Here is a 15,984-nt window from a genome sequence, read left to right on the forward strand (position 1 = left end):
CACTAATTGCAATCTTATCTTCCATGTCTGAAATTCTGTCCTCCTATTGACTCATTCTGCTGTGTAGACTTTCAGTGGAGTTTTTCATGTCCTGGAAATCTATTTGCATCAGTTTTATGTATTCCATTTGTTTCTTATGTTGAGATTCCATCATGTTCCTGAGCTCCTCTCCAGATTTATTAATCATGTGTTGCACTAGGAGCACAATTTCTCCTGTTATCTGAGAAATTATTTCTGATTTCATTTTTTCCAGATCCCCTTCTGTTGCCAGTTCAGTGTGTCCAGGTGGTTGAGTATCCGAGTGTTCCATCTCATTTCCCTTTGAGGTTGCTGTAGGTGATCTGGAAGTCTGGTTTTGAGACTTATTTACATGTTTTCTCATTTCGACTGGGGTGGGGGGCTGTTAGCACCTGCAGGTATTACCTCCTCTGAGCTGGGAGAGGTGGGACAGGGGCCGTGAGCTGTGGTAGGGATGGTGACCCAAAAGCCCTTTCCTGTGGGCTGGGAGCAGCGGGAGAGATGGTAGCTGGGAAGCCCCTTCCTCTGGACCAGGAGCAATGGGATGGCAGCTCAGAAGCCCCTACGTCTGTGCTGGGTGCACGGGACTCAGTACCTTGGTCTGGTGGTCTGGTGTCCTCTGCGTCTTTGTAGTGTGGGACCAGGTGGCTGCCTGTCTACAGCGGGGTAATTCGGCTTCTCTTACATTACATTTTTAATTATTTTTAGATTTTTACTTTGAAATTCTATTAGATTTTAAGAGTAATTTCTAAAGAAATTTCTAAAGTTCCTTTAAGCAATGTAGTTATTCCAAGCAACTCTTACTTTACAGATGGCAAAGCAAATTACTTTGCAGTCAAAAAACTGTTAAAATATTATACCTTTACATAGAAACCATATGGGTATTTGTTTTGGATCTTATATATACAATAAACTAGTCTTAGCTATAGAAATTGAAATTCATCCATAAAATTCAGCATTTTACATACCCATTTTTCTAAGAATGAGAAAATATTAAAATAAGAACATATGCATGTATGCATATGCTTTCTTTAAATGATTTTAAAATCCTAGATTTTCTTTATTTTATTTTCAGTTAGTTATATTATTACTCTAAAAAAGTAAAACACATCCATTGTAAAAATATATAAAAAAATACTTTCTTCTATTGGTTTTATATGTTATTAGGCAAAGGTAAGCTCTCATAAATTATTCTGGAGCGAGGAGGAAAATAAGTGTGATAATACCCAAAGCATGTCATGGAGCAATGTATCCAGTTATATTAATTGAACAATGGTTGGATTACATTGAACAAATCATAGATTTGTCATACTTGCATGGTTCTCTTATTTGTCTACATTTGCATTTCTTCAAGAACTTAAAATGTTTGTACAAAACATCAATATATTTTATTATAATTGTGTAAATGACAACAATATATAATCTACAAACTATTGGTTTTAGAGTGTTTGTAGCCATTGATGACACAACTAGTATAGGGTGTGATTTTTCCTAAGCAGATCTGACACTCTTCCAGTGTATTACTCTTATGCTTATTTTAAGAAGTATATGACAAATGATTTGTGTTAAGTTTATTTTATACTCTATAACTGAATACATTTCACAGGTCAGATACATTTTTCCCTTGAATTTAGAGGTAATATGTTTAAATAGGTTTATTCATAAAATATAATAATATTTTAAAATAGCAAAGGTTATTTAAAAAACAACTTAGCAGTATTGTGTTCAACATACACGATTTTTCTCTGAAGGAGTTCTAAGTTATTAAGCAGGCTTTCAGGGCTCTTATTATTACTGAAGAAATTCTGTAAAATACACAATGGTGGTGCAACTCAGTGTTAAAAGTGATACTAATGCTATGTTACTTGAGTAGATGTATTTAAACGAATTTCAATCTCCATAAAACCTCATGTTCAAAGCTGTGCTGGAGAATTTATTAAGAAAGAAAACATAATTGTCAGTAGTTTACCTGTTGTTTTAGTGGTAATAAGGAATTTAATAAAATATAAAATGAAAGGACATTTTCTGGTTTTGGTGGTGCTTAAAAACAAATATTACAACCATTCAAGATGCTGTAAAATTTAAGACCCACTAGCTGCTCAATATATCTACCTTCAACTGTCTTCACTTCCTAGTGCAAATTCTCTTCATTATTCATAGTAATCTACCTCCAGATAAACCCACTGAAATGAAATTTTTTCAGTACATTCATCAGCAACTTTTAACAAAAATTTTCATCACATTTTTAAACCTCTGTTTTACTTTGCAGACAATTTCATTGTGATTCACTGCCTTGTCTAATTTAAATAATATCTCAACTTGATATTTGTGGATTCATACTTTAATTCTTTTGCCAATTCAATAACTAATCTATGTCACACTTTTTGGCAAATTGCTTCTTCATCAAAACTGTTAGTATAGGGTTTCCATGAATTTATCCAGTGCTGCTCGTATTATACATTTTCTCCTTTAGTTTTCCAGGAAAGTGACATTGGTATAAATAAAATGTGCTTGATGAATACTCCTGATTTAATCTCTAGTCTTGAACAGTTCTCTAAACTCTAGAAAATCTTGTATATATTACATGGTATTTGTAATATTCTTCTCAATATATCTCAAGTCATCACTTCTTGGCCTTTTGGCTAAGATCAAGTGTAATATATCCCACAGTGTCCTCTTCCTAATATGAGTCAATTATTTTATTATTTTCAAATATCTCATTAAATGATAGGCTCATTCATTTAGACACACTCCTATTCCTAGAAGTTATCCTTAATTCTTTCTTCGGGTTCTTCTCCTAACCAATTCATTAATAATTTCTACTTGATCTCTTCTTCTAAAATTTAGTCAGTTTCCATCTTCCTAGAAAAAAATACTAAACACCCAAAACTTAATGGAAGAGAAGTTTAAATTGACTCATGGTTTCTAAGGGTTCAGTTGAGGGTGAGCTGGCTCCAAGGCAGAAATATCACAGCAGTAAGGCACAGTGGAGCAAGGCTACTAATTTCAGATTCTCAGAGGAAAAAACCAGGAGAAGGAGCAGCAGAGAGGAAGGGGTAAGGGGCCAGACAGAGTAAACAAGGACATACCTCTATGACCCATCCAGACATTCCAGAAGTTTTACTAATTGCCTTGGTGGCTCTCAAGCCAATCAAGTTGACAATCCAGATTACCTGTCACATAATATTTTATCGAGATGACATCCAAAAACATCTCCTCAAATGATACTTATTACCTGTCACATTATATTTTATCAAAATGACATTCAAAAACATCTCCTCAAATGATACTTAATCTCCAAGTAAACACAAGGCCATAATTCCACCTAATGTGTTTTAACTACCCTGTGTTTAATAAAAAACTGTATAGTTTCATTTCCCAAAATCTCAAAACTCTTGCTATTGTTCATAAGTCCAAATCTAAAGTCTTCTCTGAGACTCAAGGCTATCTGTTAACTATAAGCCCCTAAAAATTCGAAAAGAAGGTTCCATATTCTCAATATACAATGCTGCAAGGTAATCATTCCCATTTCAAAAGGGAGTGTTAGAAGGATAGAATAGAATAGGACCAAAGCAAGATTAAAACTTATCAGGGAAAACATTATCTTGTATAGCTCCATGTCCAGCATCTAGGCCATATGACTGAAATTTAAGTTCCAGCAGGTTTCAGTACCTTCATCTCTATGGGCTTCCTAGTTACAGCCCACATGGCCTTTATCTTAGGTTTGTATTTTTTCATGGACTATGACTTTGCTCAGAAAATGTTTCATGTTCCTAAGTTCTCTAAGTCATTGGGATCATCATTGCACCTTTTTACTTCATTACCACAGCTTCAGGCCTCATCCTTCAGAGGCATATTGCCTGGCTACCCAGGCCTTTTATTAAAATCTGGGTGGAAGGCTTCATGACCCCCAAATTCTTTCATCCTTCATGCTTGAAAAATAAAACAGTATCATGTAGATGACAGAAAGATCTGCCACCAGTTTGAGCGATTGCCAAGCCCCCTTAGATATTGACTAAAGCAGCCTTTGCATACCTGGTGATTGAGCATAGTGAAATGAATCCAAGGAAACCAATCCAAGGCAGCCCTTCCCATTCAGTTGTTCTATAGACTATCTTCTAAAGTGAAAGGTTTACATATTTGTGCTTTTGAGTAGAAAAGGGGTAGGGTTCTTTAGATTACTCAGATACCATCAAAACCTCTTTCTTCTTGTCAAACTCAAAGTCATTGGTTTCTACTTAATGGTTCCAGTCTTCTCTGAAATCATATCTCCTTGTTTTCAACTGTACACGTGATTCTTTTGTGGACAAAATTTAAGTTTTTAAAATCTTTCTGCTCTATTTTTTGCTTCTGAATACTGCAAACCCATCTAAAAGTGGTCACCAATAAGTATTCCACAATCTGATCATTGAGCTGACTAGAAATTTCTTCTGCAATAACATTTGGTCCACAACCTTTAAATTCAGTTTTCTGCAAAGTCTAAGAACATGGGCAAAATGTAGGAAATTTTTTACTAAACTATAACATATATGGCCTATATGCCAATTCTTAGTATAGCCCACTTCTGAATCTTTACAAGCCTAGCTTTGTCTATATTTTTACTATCATTCTGCTCTTCTGAGCTCTGACCACAACTACCCATCAGACTTTGATTACAGCATTCTAGGAGTTCTCTAGCTTAACTCTCCAAACCTTTTCAAATTCTTTCCTTCAACCAGTCCCAAAGACCTCTGAATCATGTGATCAGGTGTAGTTATAATAATTATCCTGTTTCTCTGGTATCAGTTTTCTGTATTAGTCAGCTTTTACAGAAAGCATGTACAAAATTGCATGTACAATTGAATGTACAAAATGCAATACTCACAATTTAAAGGAAGAGCGGTATATCTTGGCTCATGTTTGGCAGGAGATTCAGACCTGGCTAATTCCAAGGCAAGATGGCAGGGAATTGCAGAGAACAACTGCTTAACCCATGGTAGGTAGGAGGCAGAGAGAAGAGCTGGGAACAAAAATAATCCCTTTAAGTCATGCCCTCAATCATTCATATACAACCAGGCTGGAGTCAACCAGTGCTTCCTAATAGCATTCCTAGCAACATTAATCTATGCATTAATTCAGTAATGAGCACAGGGCCTCAATGATTCAGTCACATTCCAAAAGCCACACCTCTGAATAAGATTTTGGATATATTTCAGTTCTAAACCATAACAGCAATAAAGCTCAGTTCATGATATCAGTGATCCAGAGCAGGGGGATAATACCAGAGTTGAAGAGACCAGGGGGCAGATATAGTAACCAAGGTCACACCTTCATGACCTATCCAAACACACCCTGAAGTATGCTTTACTAATGCTCTAAAGGACTCTCAAGACAATCAAGTTCAAAATCCCCTTTAACCATAGAAAACTATTTGCCAGTATTGTGTACATTCTCCAACATAAATGCTACTATCCTACTGGCCCCTTGTCGACCTCCCCTTTCTTTCTTCAGGACAGTTACAATAGTGTTTTACTTGATACCCTGTTTCACTCTTGCCTGTCATCCCCAATCCATGATTTATTCTCTAAATTGAATAGAAATTCTATTAAGACATTTTATCAAACAGAAACATAAGCTGCCAAAAAATTCACAGAGAAAAAATGACAAAGATGTCAGATATCTCGGGACAGAAAATACAATGAATCCTGTAGGTGAAAGACTTCAAAATACAGAGCTATCTGAGAACCAAGGAAAAATATAGTTAAGTGAAAAGTGTAGACTTACCTCTCACTTACAGATTAACCATGGCTTCCAAAACTAGGAATATGATATATACCTACATGTCTTACTTGCAGTGTCATTTTTAATTACCTTTTAACTAATTGTCTTTTTTGTCTTTCCTAAATTCCATTTAGATTCAGAAAACTTATAGAAATTGGTGGGTTTATAATTCATTTGGTAGATTATATCAATACATATAAAATTACACAAGGGGATTTCTTAGGTAGGCTTACTGGACCCAAGATAAGATCCTCCACAATTCTTCTTTGTGCCCTGTAGAAGCAGATGATCCAGTAGCTGCTCAGTTCCAGAATTTGGATGCTACAGAAGAATCAATGATGCATTACTTTTCTAAGACTGAAGGTCTTGAAGTGACCGCAGTGTTGCTAGTATGAGTCTGAAGTAGGATAGAATACATAAAAATAGGAAGAAAGGAGATAAGAAAAATCAAAATGGTAAAAGTGTACTTTTAATTAAGCAAGACACCTAAGTTATAGTCTGATTGACATAAAAATGACACTCTTCTAGAACTAAATATGATCCCTCTTTTTAGTGGATAGGCCTATTCCCCTATGATTTTGTAGAGTCACTATTGCCAGTTAATCTTTTTGGTTCTAGAGAATGATAATGGGTGAATGATTTGGGTGATTTCATCTAGTCTATCAGGTCCTTAGATAAATTTTAGTACTAGGAGAGAGATTTGGTTAGTACTTTTACTCCAATGCCTTTTCCATTTGCCATGCCTAGAACCACTAGAAGATGAATGAGTTCTATAGCTCACTGAGTTCCTGTTCTGGTGGCTAAGTAAATGGGGAAGGATTGATTATTAGGTGCTAGATTGATTTCCATGGCCAGATAAACAAGGGTCCATATTCTTGTCCAGTTTGCTTGAAGACAGAAGTAGTAATTAGTGCTACACAGGAAATCAAGTCCCAGAGTCTCAAGACAAATTATTTTCAATAGTAAACATATGGGTGAGCTGATTATTTTAATTTTCTTAGATAGATAAATTATCTGCCAGTGTAGCTAAAGGTCCTGTGAGAAGTATCTGGAGTAGCTCCAGAAGTTCTATTTCACCAATATATGCAATTACTTTTGGTATCTACTAACATTCATTCAGTTGAGTTTTCATAACCTGGCACCAGAAAAGAGTCACTGTTCATGGGGTGAAAACAATCTTCCCATGGGAATATAGAAACACAATAGCAGGGTCTTCCTTGGGGATATGCTGACCACCCTCCCCCTGGCATAATTTGAGATGTGAAGGAGGGTCCATTATTGCTCTGAATTGGCCTAAACAGACCAAACATAGGGATCATTTTCTTAAAAAGGACTTTTACAACCTCTCAGGCTCATTTTACCCCAGTAAGGAGGCCTCTATCCATGCAGTAAAGATATCTATGCACACTAAGAGATGTGTACACCCCTCATATGGAGACAATGTGGGTGAAATTTTTTTTTCCATCTTCCCTAGCAAAGGTCCTTCACAGATGTATTGGTTCCGGCAATGGCAGTGGACATGTCTGTGTATTATGGAGGGCACAGACAGAACACACTTTAAAAATGAAGAGGTCATTTAAGTACTGTAATAGGCCTTCTGTCTTGAATTTCTGGTTTCTAAGGTCTCTAACTAAGGCCCACACAAAAAGATGCAATCTATTTCTAAACCTCTGAGACAAGAAAGTCCAATTATTCTGTTGGCTTAGTCCAGTTTAGGGATCATCCCATTCAAAGGCAAACAAGTACTGGGAACTATTTGGGGATGGAAAAGAAGTTGTCTTTGAGATCAAGAGCAGAACCCAGGATCTGTGCAAGAGGGTGTGTGGGTCTGCCATGATGGAACAAATAGGCATTATTGCTTCACTGATGAATCTTGTACTAGGTGATATTCTCACAATAGCTTGACTACTGGTAAAATGGATGTGTTGCATGGGGACTGACATGGGACCAGCAACCCTATAGCCAAAAGTTTATCAATAATGGCCTTTAACCCCAGCTTCACCTCTCTTTTAAGGGGATAATGCCATCTCTGAGTGTATAGACTAGAGTCCTTGCAATGAATGATTACCAGAGTGGCCTTGACAGCTCATCCCAGGTGCCATCATACCATGATTGGATATCAACTCTTCACAGAGGAAGAGTTAATGGAAGCACGTTGGCTGGGTCCCTGACAACTAGACCATAGTTTGCCAGAGGTTTCAATGACAGAGTGCCCCTGAGCAGGAAGAATATATATCTTCCAATTACTGGTGTGAAAGATTTTGTTTTTGCTATGAAGGCAGCTTGGAAAGGAAAATCTTCCAATTGGCAGTTCAGTGTGGATGTAAACTGACTGGTTAACTCTAAGGCTCACAACAATTGAGGAACAGAATGATAATTTGCCCCATTAAGAAGATAAAATTGAGTAATTTATCTCAGTATCAAAAAATAATTTAGACCTGAGGCTTCTGCAATCTGTGTGGGCATTTTCCTGGCTACCATGGAGGTGGATGCACTCATGCCCTTCTGGGAACAAGGGAAGATCCTCCTATGCCAAGGATCCTATTTGTATTCAGACAGGCATGCCAAGACTCGGTAGCTTTTGAGGGCACTTGTTTGCCCAGTACCCTGATTGCTTGCCCTTGAAGCAACCAGACTTGCCTCTATCACTTTTTGGATTACAAGGGTGCATATTCCTATCCAGTTTGGTTGAAGGTGCAGGAGTAATTAGTGCCACAAAGGGAGAAAATTTTTTGAGTCTCAAGACAAATAATTTTCAATAATAAATATAAAGATGAGGTGATTGCTTAATTTTTCCTGCTAAAGTCCCTGCTTGATGCCTTGGGATTTATCATGAGCTTTATCCATTTGTACCAGCAAGACTTTTAGCCTACCTTTTCTTCTTGCCCAACTCCTGCTTGTCCTCTTCCTTATCACAGTTACACTGTTTAGGCCACATTGACCAATTGACTTGTTCTCTATTGTGTGCCCTGTTGGAGTTTTTGAAACTCCTTCCTAATGTCTGGAATTGATCTTTAATAAAATACTGTCCCAGTATATTTTGGCCCTCTCTAGACTCTAGGTGGTAAGTTAGTTTATGGAATACTTCTATAATCTAATCCTGGAAAGTTGCTGGATTTTCAACAGAGCCTTAATTGCTAGTTCTAAGCGTATCATAATTTACAGGTTTGGGCATACCTTTCTAAGTCCCTGTGAAGATGGCCTGGAGGTATACTTTTCATTTGGTTTCTCAACTTCCGGTGTTATAATCCTACCTAAGATCTTCTTGGGCCCCAAATAATGCATCAGTCAGCTGATTATGATTAAGTCCAGCGTCAAAGACATCATTATTGGCCTGGCTTGCAGCTCTCATAAGTCTCTCACTTGCTCTCTCTCTCTCTCTCTCAATTGCAGTACAGCAAGAGACCGGAATAAATTAGACATTTCAAAAGGTCAGATTAAAAGCCATTGGTGAGGGTATAAAATTCATCACCATCACTTCTTGGGATCCATATGTTGAAGTGCTTAAGGGTTTCTTTCAGATTTGGACATCCTAAGAGGATACAGACACCATGAAGAGCTTGCTATCATGGTTTTCCTCAGGAAAGCTCACCCTGAGTCCTCTAGGGTGTACTTTGTTCTTGCTTTTTCCTCCACCTAAGCTCATGCTGCAGCAAGCTCACAATGCTTTTTCTCTCACTGTTCACTTGTACTTTTTCAAATAAACTTTGTCACTGCTTTTTGTTTGTTTCATTCAATTCCTCATTTGGGATGAGAAAAACCTGGAATCTAACTTCCGAGGGAGAATGGAGAGTCACAAACCCCCATAATATTTATTTGGCAAGCCTCTTTTAGAAGGAGATACTGGGTAACAGGATTATGCCAGTAGGAAGGACAATGGCACAAGTGTTCAGGGCATTGGATTTAAGAATTTAAAGTTGTGGGCCAGCTCTAGGATATTTCTCATTCAGTCTTGCAGAGCATGACTAACCACATGATTCACAGGGTACTGAGTCATATCACTTGTGTCTATCATGTATATCTTTTCCAATAATTCACTCTGTTATAAATGTATGTATGAGATGGAATCCAGGTACATGAACTTTCAATGAACTCCAAGTGAAGAAAGGTTATTCCAGGACATGCATCCTCATTTGGGATTTCAGAATTTTCCAGGGGAGCTCCAGGAGTCTCTGTTTATGTTATATTTGATTCTGAGTAGTGAGCCTTAGGACAAAAGTCAGGGGTTTGGTCCTGGGTCACTGCTCAGGTTCAGGTGAATGGATTGGAATGCTCCAGTAGCCCTAATTATATTATCTATTTTACTGGGATATCTTGAAAGTTAGTTTTTCTGTGAAAAAAATTAGCAAACCTAGAATATGTTTATGTGAAAATTAAGTTGCGTTTCCCTGTCTCTACTTTGAGTAACTACCTTGACCTCTATTAAGGTAGGATGGGAGGAAAAAAAAGTAATGGTCTGAAAGGAGACAAAGAAAATCACAATTTTAAAATTAAAAACTGTAGTTTTGGGACATAAGATGCATTTAAACTCTTTCTTCCTCTGTCTAATCCCAGTCTGGGCAATTCCTTTTCACCTATAAATGGGTTTCATAAGCCAAATAGCTAAATTGCCTCTTACATTACCTCTTCCTGGCTAGTCTTTAAACTCTTCCTGGAATGAGTCAGCAAACCCACAAACATTCTATGTTTAGGGTGGGTTAGGCTTTTTTTTCTCAGCTTCAGGAACCCAATCAGATCCAGCATGGTGACATTATCTAGTAAAAAGTCCATACTAAAAGGATTAAAAAACTGGATTTGGATACCTACAAGTGGTTCCAGACCAAAAAAAAAAAGATGATTTAAGCACGGTAGAATTTTTCAAGGGCAGGGCAACCTCCTGGCTTCCATTTTCATTCCAAGTGGCTACAACTCTTTTGACATGGTGCCATCCCACTCTAGTGTGTCTTCTGTCCTCATTTTGTTGGCCTGCATGCCAATTGTCTCCATAGCAATATTCAGAAATGTGCTTTACTAATCTGCTAAGAGTTTATTAGTTCAGTCAAGTTGAAAACTTCATTAATGGTCACAAAGTTGTAATAAAATAAGGAGATACCAAAACAGATGTCCTGTAATACGGGTTTGGGGTGTGAGACCAAAGTAATTCCATTTTGCTTATGTGAGACCAGAATGACTCCATTTTGCCCAAAATGGAGTAGTCTCCTTTATCCTCTCACATTAATGATTAAAATGTGCTTGATCTAGGACAAAAGACACAATCTGTAACACAAGATTCCTAAGTTTATTACTCAGCCATCTGTTTACCCAGGAAATGAACATCCTGGGCCCACTATCTGTAGGAACAATCTGTCAATGAGCTGACTGTCAGTACTGGGTGGTCGTGACCATTAGTCACCGTGTCTGCTGACCATCAATATGTGACAGTCGCCCACTAACCTTTGTCCTTCTTTTCTTTTGTAAAACCTATAGGTAATCACCCCTTACCCCTGATGAATTCAGCCAATCAGAAATGTACACTTCATGCTCGCTAAATATTAACCAATCATGTAACTGCTAAGTGGAAAATCTCCAAACCTTGCTGTAACCTCTATAAAAACCCCGCTAATTTGGAACTTGGGGCTCTCAATCTCGATCCGCTGTGTCGGTGACAATTGAGAGTCCCTGCTTAAGCTTGAACAAACGACCCTCGTGTGCTTACATCGGAAACGGCCTCCTGGTGGTCTTTGGGACTTCGTAATCTGGGCACAACAGGGGAGGCTAGAATCTCCTTGTACAGGTGGTTTCTAGGTTCTTTCTGTCCTGAACAAAGAATTGGTCAAGACAAATGTAAGCAGTAGCAAAATTTAACATTTTTTAAAGGTAGGAAAAGAAACATGCCTTGAAGAGTGAGTTTGGGCAAAGAAGGACAAGAAGTAAACCATACAGCATGAGGGTGGACTATCCTGAAGAGACACAGTAGCCAGAGCTCAATGGTGATTGTGCTTTTTGTATCTTCCACTCCTGAGGCTGGCATCAGGAATCCACATGCAGGGCTTTGGAAACTGTTCTGCACAAGCATCCTGGGATCTTGTAATTAACAGGTTACACCTCTCTTCCCAAGCTGTCTTAGCCACATCTTAGCCTCCTACCTCAATATTATGGAATAACACATTAGAGTTAGAGTTACTTTCCTTTGGTCAGAGCAAAGAATTGTTTTTGAAATAACAGGTAATTATTGTACTCACCAGCTAGCAAGAAATAGCACCCACACAGTTTTAAGAATGTTGAAAAATGTGCTATAGGTGAAGAAATGGCAAAATGTAGGAAAAACACAAGAGAAAATGAAGCATTTGCCTCAGGGATGTACTGTGGAAATGGGGAAGATAGTGATTAGACTTAAATTACACTTTCAAATGTAAAGAGTTAATTTTGAATTGAAAGATGCAGTCAGCCTGAGGCAACCTCAAGGGAAAGAACAGGGAGAACAAACACCTAGTAATTAGTTCTTCCTCCTTTCCTTTGATATCTCATCAGGGCTCCTGCTGTGCCAAACCAATCTAAAGTCAAAACCCACAGGGACTATTTTGGTCCAGGCTGGTCAGCCACTTGGTCTCAAAGTGAAAAAAGGTGAGGCTATAGCTGAAGATTTCTGGAATAGTAATATTATGTGAGCTGGAGCATTCTGTGTTGTTTGGAAGTTAAATATTAAAGAATGGGGTGGGACATTGTGGATGTGGGTAAATGACCAGGTTGAATCAAGGAATATTTTTGTATAGGTAGGCACTAGCATCTTTTTGGTGTCATTTCTATTTAGGAGGAAAGATTCCATCCTGAGTGCCTGTCTACTGAAGGGAGAAGTCACACTCTTGTTCTCTCATTCTTACAACTAGAGCACAATCGTGAAACATAAACACTGCTATATAGATGCTGCCTTCTGAGATGTGGAATTATACTGGAAAAATGCACTGCTTTGTAGAAGCAATTTGTGGTCCATGCTTTTAGGCAAAGTCATCCGGACTGCAGGATTAATAGAGGGACGTGAGCAACCTGTATTGGCAGTATAATCTGCTGGGTCTGTGTTGATGGTTGAAGCACAGGGTTCTCAAAAGGGTAATAATTTGACATTTACTATGAAGTCTCTTATTCTGACTTTTTGCCCTGCTGGAGATTCAGGATCTATTGCTCTGTGTAGAGGACTTATCATATGACCATACTTATTCTTGTTTGAATTTGTTTATAATCTATCTAATAAATTTGAATGCCACAGCTTAGACTAATGGTTTCAGCCACAGCCAGCAGTAGCCAATGATTGTAGTATAAACTTCACCCAGGAAATTTGCAACATGTGTACTCACTCAAACAGAAAAGCACAGTTCAAAGCTTTAGTTTTTATTTACTTTTATGTGCATTACTTTTGGAATTAGAATTGAAGTTGAGAAAAAAATGAGTCCTTTCAATATAAAATTAATTTAATTTTGAGTCATTTTAAGAGGAAATAGAAGACATTTTTAAATTTTCTTAATATTGATAGATTTCCCTCCAATTTAGGGTGGTTGCTGTATATAATAGCTACCTTCTTTCCAACACGCCCCTACTCTCGCCAAAAGAGTAACCTGATGCTTGTTCTCCTCATGGCAACTAGTGACATCACAGGCTCCTCCAGTCCCTAGCCACTACCTCACTCAACCCCACCTCAGCTCCTACAAGCCCCTATAAAAGGCACTTGCTGTCCTGGCCTTATTGATTTTGTCTCTCCTTTGTTCAGAGACAGCCCAGAAGATCTGTTCCCCTAATAAAGGCTTGTTGTGGCCTGGTCTGTTCTTGGTTTTTGGCCTTTTACCTGACAAATATAAATACTATGAAGTTAATATAATAGAGAAATGCATATAATTGACCACTTTAAAAGTCTATGATTCTTAGCTGTTTTGAACTTGCTGATTTGTACTGGGGGATTTACCTAAATAAAATGTGTGTGTGTGTGTGTGTGTGTGTGTGTGTGTATACATTTTTTTTTCTTTCCTGCTTCCATAGTGCTATCCATAGGCCAACTGAATCCCTTTCTGATGAAGATTGCATTGTTTCATTTTCTTCTGAGAGACAGAGGGTGTGAGTTTTCACATCATGTCTTTATGCCTGTCTTGGCAGTAGCAGCCAGATTCCCCAGTGAAGGTGCCATGCGGAGTGCTTCGGGTTTTGTCTCTGGATGCGCAGTCGCCCAGCAAGTTCTCTAGCCCAGCCACACAAGGTACTCTGATTCATTTATATTACAACATACATTTTCTGTTTATTAAATTCATTTCAAATGACACATAGAAATATAAATACCACAGATAGTAGTTGGGTATCATGTACTGTTTCAATACATATGTTACATATTCTATAATATTAAAAACAATTTAAACATATTTGTCACCTTAAACATGTCATTTCATTGTCTCAAATTTTACAGCTTGAGTGATATTTCTTGTATATAGACCACCAATTTAAAAATAAAACGTACATTAGTTTCATCTTAAAATTCAGTTTACATTTTATTAAAAATATGTACGTTAGGGCTGGGGATTTAGCTCAGTGGTTCTGCTGCCTGCCTCACAAGCACAGGGTGCTGAGTTCAATGCCTGGTACCAAAAACGAAAAAGATATATACTTTACATATAATTCTGAAATATATTTTATCCTCCTAATTTTTATTATCATGTCATTCTTTACACCATTATTTTCCAAGTGTTTTAGTCCACATAATTTACATATTTTGTGTAGTATATTTTGGGGAGTATATGCTTTTATGAATACTATACTAATGAAATTTGTCCATAATCTTAAGTGTAAGTCAAATTGTTTCATTTTACCTGCTACTTTCTCTTGCAATTACATGAATATAAAACCTTTTCTGGTAATAGTACTTGGAGTTATTTTTCAGGTATAAAAAAAGAAGAAGGATATTAGCTTTTTGATTCCCATTTCATTTCTTCTAGAAGTATGTAGACTAATTTCATTTCAGCCATCTGTGCACTTAAGTTACTATTTTCCTATAATCTTCTATAACCTGATAGTTTCAGATATGATTTGTGTCTAATATTGAAAGGAGAGAAATGTTACTTCTTTTGTGATTTAAATTTTCATTTTTCATATTATAGAAAGACTAATTATTTAAATATCTTCCTACTTATTTGGGATTCTATTTCTGAAAATTGCTCATGTGTATTTGTACAAGATGCCTTTGGTGTTGATATCCTTTTGGCTTATCTCTGATTTCATTGGTGGCAAGTTTAGAGGGCAGTTTGCTATCAACTCCCATAACTGGAAGCCAGCCTCAGACTTGTAATGGAGGTTTTCTGCATTCTATCTTAGGGATTTCTGGAAGGCTAGAGGGTCTTGGTTAACTGCTTCTTAAACACTGCCCTGAAGTGCCAGCTAGTCCTTCCAGTCAATCCTACTCAAGTGGAGTTTAGGGATCAGTGCTGAAAATAGACTCCTCAAATTTAGCATCCCTTTTCAAAGAAAAAAGAAATGATAGCCATTTGCTTCTCAGAAGTCCCTGCAATATTGAGCCTTTGTCTATGACATCAACCCTCACAACAGGCCTCTGCCATGGTTTTCTCTCCTTCCCTCCATTATTCTCTCTGTGTTGTTACTCCTCTGGCCTGGAATTATTTCCCAAGTAGACTACTTTCAAGGGAAACTGAAGTAACAAAGTATCTTTATCTAATGGTGTATTTTGTTGTATGGTCTGTTTTTTTTTTCTTATAAAGGACTTTCAAAACTTGTCATAGTAATTAACACATTGTCATATATAGCAAATATTTTTTAGTCATTGGCTTATACAATAAATTATTATCAATGATTTTTATACAGTGTTATATACTATGTATATATTTCATGTTATAACATATTAGACAAAAATTCATATATTTACATATATGCACATTGTATTTATGTCCTTTTAGGTACTGTATTTCTGTCCTTTAAAGAATTGTTTAAATTCCAGATAGTGGTTTTTTCCAGTGTGCATTGAAGATTTTGCCATTCATTATTACTGGAATTTACTTCTGTGTCTACTCTAATACTAGTATTGCCAATATTTTATCATTTCTAGTATTATATATCTATCTGAAAAAATATTCTCTAATATTTTGTCACATGCTATATTAAAACATCATGATTTTATATTTTAAAAATCTCATAAAATAGAATGAGAAAAAATTAGTTTTAGAATATCAAAGCAAAGAT

General features: G+C 37.0%; 2 pseudogenes; both read left to right on the forward strand.

Annotated features, from left to right (window-relative positions):
* The window catches only part of LOC101696831 (phosphatidylinositol 3,4,5-trisphosphate 3-phosphatase and dual-specificity protein phosphatase PTEN pseudogene), a 181,188-nt pseudogene that overhangs the window by 6,747 nt on the left and 158,457 nt on the right, over positions 1-15,984 (forward strand).
* On the forward strand, positions 2,641-2,739 carry LOC147824943 (U2 spliceosomal RNA; annotated as a pseudogene).

The sequence above is a fragment of the Heterocephalus glaber genome, unplaced genomic scaffold, assembly GCF_053883595.1.
Source record: "Heterocephalus glaber isolate CG9 unplaced genomic scaffold, H.glaber_assembly_v1.0 deba00001523, whole genome shotgun sequence".
NCBI lineage: Eukaryota > Metazoa > Chordata > Mammalia > Rodentia > Bathyergidae > Heterocephalus > Heterocephalus glaber.